At 44.5% G+C, this 5,595-nt stretch overlaps 1 protein-coding gene across 1 annotated transcript in view; it reads right to left on the reverse strand.

Moving 5' to 3' along the window:
* Nucleotides 1–5,595, reverse strand: part of LOC101999684 (zinc finger protein 709-like) — a 55,394-nt gene that overhangs the window by 18,652 nt on the left and 31,147 nt on the right. The window lies entirely within an intron of this gene.

The raw sequence follows: 5,595 nt of genomic DNA on the forward strand, positions 1-5,595 counted from the left end.
GAGTGCTGGGATTAAAAGCGTGCGCCACCACAGCCTGGCACACATGAGCCAATTTATCCCATGAGGGAATGACACACCACAAAGGACCTAAGCCTGTGAATGGGGGCTTGAAATATGCCCTCGCCTGAGTAGAAGCTGTCCTGGGCATCTTACCAGAATTTCCATGCAAGCAGGGATCAAAGGAAGGTACCATCAACGGTTTCACCCAACTCAGTGTTTAAGAACCCACAGAAAATTGACAGTGAATGAGATAATAATTTCACAAACACCAAGGCACAGACCTGGACTATAGATAACCATGTACAATGGTATTTTCATCTACCTTGAAAAGATACTGTGACTAGATTAATTTCTTTTTAAAATTTATTATGTATACAGTGTTCTACCTTCATATATGCCTGCATGACAGAAGAGGCACCAGATTTCATTATAGATGGTTGTGCGCCACCATGTGGTTGCTGGGAATTAAATTCAGAAACCTTGGAAGAGCTTCTAGTGTTCTTAACCTCTGAGCCATCTCTCCAAACCCAGGTGAATTTTTTTTAATGGGATAGTAAAAACAACAGTTCTTTAGTTGTACAGGACGCACCCTATTGACACAAAGCCCATAAAGGTGTTAAGTGAATATCCCACTGTCAAGGGTAGGCTACTCACTATGAACTGTTGGCCAAGGAGGATCCTAAGGACCCACAAAGCATATTGCCATTGCTCTTGCTTAGATGCCAGAAATAGAGGATAAGACTCCAATGCTGAAGATAACAAGCACTTTGGTAGCGGGACATGAAAACAAAGCATGGAACTGAGCCAAGTTTCCTCCATACTGGCTATCTTTCATAGTGACAAGTGTCATGCAGTCTACAGAGAATTTTCACTAACAGCGTTGCTCAGCTGTAGACCATGTGGGCTATGGTACCAAAAAGCTAGGCAGGCTGTGCTTGCTGAAGCAATAATGGCATGACTACCACGGGTACAACAATAAGCTTTACCACTGGATCTAATGCAAATCTACAGGAGAAAATTCATGTCTGGTATCATAAGCCAGGACAAAGTCCTGATGTGGGAGTGTCATATATCAATCTGTTGATTTCATTGGTTAAGCAATAAAGAAACTGCTTGGCCCTCATAGGTTAAGACATAGGTGGGAGGAGTAAACAGAACAGAATGCTGGGAGGAAGAGGAAGTAAGCTCAGACTAGACAGCTCTGCTCTCTGGAGCAGAGACACAATGCTCCCCTCTCCAGGACACACGATGAGGCTCCGACCCAGGATGGACGTAGGCTAGAATCTCCCTGGTAAGCCACCTTGTGGGCTAGAGCAGATTATTAGAAATGGGCTAGTCCAGGTGCGAGAAGAAGAGGCTAGATAGAAATGGGCCAAGCAGTGTTTAAATGAATAGTTTGTGTGTTGTTATTTCGGGCATAAGCTAGCAGGCGGCCGGGGTGCTGGGGACACAGCCCCGCTGCTCCTATTACAACAAAGTCCTAAAGCTGGAGACATTATAGGCCCCAGCTGCAAAGTAATTGCTACTGTTTTAATGGCTATAAGTTACATGTCTGACAAACTGCCTGCTAAACATCTATGGCTATGCACATGGACAATTGTTATTTTTATTTGCAACTCATCCTGGGAGCAAACTTTCTTTTACAATGATGGTGTACCTCAGAGACTCGTAACGACCAGTGAAGTTTCTGACATCAACACCACCCCCTCCAAAGTTCAAAAAGTAATTTTTAAGAAAACTTAAGAGTCACTAGAGGATCACGTCCAGGGACATTGGCAGATCAGGACTGAGCCAGCGACCTGGGCCAGAGCAGACCTGAGACAGCAAACTCCACAGGAACAGGTACAGGGGAGTAACCGCTGAGCGAGTGAGCCAGAGCCAGAGACCACTGAGGGTCTGGATGTGAATCTGGGACCTTCAAGGGAGTAGACCTAAGCCAGGAACCTTGTGGGTCTGGGCAGGAGTCTGGGACCTCTGAGGAACTAGGCCTAAGCCAGGACCTCTGCAGGACTGGGCATGAATCTGGGACCTCCAAGGGAGTAGGCAGGAACCAGAGATCTCTGCAGGTCCAGGCCATGAGTCTGGAAACTCAGAGGGAGTAGGTCTGAGCCAGGACCTCTGTGAGTCTGGGCATTAGTCTGGGACATCAAAGGAAATAGGCAGGAACCAAATATCTATGGGTCTGAGCATGAGTCTGGGACCATCTGAGGGAGTAAGCAAGTCCTCTGTTGGGTCTAGGTGCAACTGAGCCTGGGACCTCCAAGAAAGTAGATGGGAGCCACAGACATTTGCAGGACCAACTCCAAGCCAGGGACTTCTGCAGGAGTGGATCCAGACCAGGATTTAAAGAACCAGGTCAAAGCTGGTAACCTAGGCCAAAGTAGGCCTAAGGCAACAAACTCCACTCTGGGCTGGAGCAGGCCTGAGGCAACAAATTCCACAGGAATGGGACTGAACCACCTACCTAAGCCACAGTGGGCCTGAGAAAGCAAGCTCTATGAGAGCAGAGCAGATCAAGTACGGGGACCAGAGCCAGAGTCCTTTACAGGACCAAGCCCAAGCCAGGGACCTCTGCAGGAACAGAATCAGACCAGGGACATTTACAGAAACATATCTGAGCCAACAACCTAGGCTAGAGCAGGCCTGAGACAGCAAACTCGAAGGGAGTGGAGCAAAGCCTGGGACCTCTGGGAGAGTAGGCAGGTCCTCTGCGGGTCTGGGCACACCCAAACCTGGGAACTCCGAGGCAGTAGACTGGAGCCAGAAACCTTTCCAGGTCCCACTTCAAGCCAAGGACTTCTGCAGGAGGGGATCCAGACCAGGATGTATAGAAACAGGGCAAAGCCAGCAACCTAGTCCAAAGTAAGCCTGAGACAGCAAACTCCAAGGGAGCAGAGCAAAGCACAGGAGCGCCGAGCTATCTCCAGGAAGAGGAGTACCCAACAGGGTAACTAGAACTGTAACACTGACTGTACCACGAGGAATCTGAGCTTTGGATTGATTGGCACCTAGAAGATTATTCAACAGAATCTCAGACACACCTATTAGAGGAAAAGATGAGTAGAAAAGGTAAGAACACATGCAACACAGCAAAGAGCAACACAACACCAGTAAAACCTAAAGACCCTACAACAGCAAGACCTGAACAGTCAAATATAGATGAAGCAGAAGAAAATGATCTAAAAAATAACTTCAAGAGAATGTACAGATTCAACACAATGCCCATCAAAATCCCAGCAAAATTCTTCACAGACCTCGAAAGAACGATACTCAACTTCATTTGGAATAGCAAAAAACCCAGGATAGCCAAAACCATCTTGGGCAATAAAAGAACTTCTGGAGGCATCACAATCCCTGACTTCAAACTCTAATACAGAGCTATAGTACTGAGAACAGCCTGGTATTGGCATGAGAACAGACAGGGGGGCCAATGGAACTGAATAGAAGACCCAGATATCAATCCACACATCTTTGAACACCTGATTTTTAACAAGGAAGCAAAAAAATATCAAATGGAAAAAAGAAAGCATATTTAACAAGTGGTGCTGGCATAACTGGATATCAACATGTAGAAGAATGAAAATAGATACATGTCTATCACCATGCACAAAACTCAAGTCCAAATGGATCAAAGACCTCAACATAAAGCCAGCCACAATGAACCTTATAGAAGAGAAAGTGGAAAGTACACTTGAATGCATTGGCACAGGATACCACTTCCTAAATATAACTCCAGCAGCACAGACACTGAGAGAAACAATTAATAAATGGAACCTCCTGAAACTGAAAAGCTTCTGTAAAGCAAAGGACACAGTCGACAAGACAAAACGACAGCCTACAGAATGGCTAACCCCACATCAGACAGAGGTCTGATCTCCAAAACATACAAAGAACTCAAGAAATTGGAAACCGAAAGAACACATAATCCAATTAAAAAAAATGGAGTACGGACCTAAACAGAGAACTCTCAACAGAGGAATCTAAAATGGCTGAAACACACCTAAGGAAATGTTCAACATCCTAAGTCATCAGAGAAATGCAAATCAAAACAACTCTGAGATTCCATCTTACACCTATAAGAATGGCCAAGATCAAAAACACTGAGGACAACTTATGCTGGAAAGAGTGTTGGGTAAAGGAAAAACTCCTCCATTGCTGGTGGGAGTGCAAATTGGCACAGCCCCTTTGGATGTCAGTATGGTGATTTCTCAGAAAATTAGGAAACAACCTTCCTCAAGACCCAGTAATATCACTTTTGGGTATATATACAAAGGATGCTCAATCATGCCACAAGGACATGTGCTCAACTATGTTCATAGCAGCATTATTTGTCATAGCCAGAACCTAGAAACAATTTAAATGCCCCTCAACCAAAGAATGGATAAGCAAAATGTGGTACATTTACACAATGGAGTACTACACAGCAGAAAAAAATAACAACAGCTTGAATTTTGCAGGAAAATGGATGGAGCTAGAAAACATTATTTTGAGTGAGGTAACCCAGACCCAGAAAGATAATTATCATATGTACTCACTCATAGGTGGTTTTTAAACATAAAGCAAAGAAAGCCAGCCTATAAACCACAATCCCAGAAAACTTAAACAATGAGGACACTAAGAGAGACTTACATAGATCTAATCTACATGGGAAGTAGGAAAAGACAATATCTCCTGAGTAAATTGGGAGAATGGGGACCTTGGGGGAGGATTGAAGGTGGAGGGGAGAGGCAGGGAGGGAAGCAGAGAAAAATGTAGAGCTCAGTAAATATCAATAATAAAACAAGAGTCCCTGGAAGAGACGGCTTGCTGTCCAGCTGTATCCTCTGAATTGAAACACTCTCCTAGAGGGAAACAGGACACATCAGGTTCAGGGAGTAACAAGTGAGTTTGTAAGTCCCAAAGCTAAAGCTGAAAACACGCACAGAGGGTGTCCGCAGGGTTATGAGGAGTGGGCTCTGACCAGTCCAGTTGCCTTCAGATTGTGTAGGTTTACAAGATGTAGTCAACAGTCAAGGTGGCATGGGTGGTTTGGTGCTGTATCTGGTTGAGAGTTGTCCATGGTCCTATAAGTAACCCCTATAAAATCACTGGCTCATCAAGTTGGGCTTCAGAAGAATCATTTTTTTGGTTCCCATCTGAGGTAAGTAAGTATTTTTTCACATCACCCCACACAACACTGTCTCTGAAGCTTTGACAGATGATGCCTTTATCACACTGTTCACATTCTTAGAGGTTTTAATGCGTATGAAAGAATTGAAAGGATCTGTTTTATACAAAGGGTTTACATATGTACATATTTTACATTAATAGAGTTTTTCTCACATACAGGTTATGTCTGAAGAACACTGATTTGTGACCTTCTGGCCATACTATTTACATCCAGAGGATCTCCTTCCAGAATGAGTTTTTTCTGCAACTGTCAAGAAGAGCATCTAACAGCTTCAGCACAATGTTCACAGTGGCACAGCTTTCTCCAGTATATTCTTTTTTTTTTCCTTTGGTTTTTCGAGACAGGGTTTCTCTGTGGTTTTGGAGCCTATCCTGGAACTAGCTCTGTAGACCAGGCTGGTCTCGAACTCACAGAGATCCGCCTGC

This window comes from Microtus ochrogaster, unplaced genomic scaffold (genome assembly GCF_000317375.1).
Source record: "Microtus ochrogaster isolate Prairie Vole_2 unplaced genomic scaffold, MicOch1.0 UNK81, whole genome shotgun sequence".
NCBI lineage: Eukaryota > Metazoa > Chordata > Mammalia > Rodentia > Cricetidae > Microtus > Microtus ochrogaster.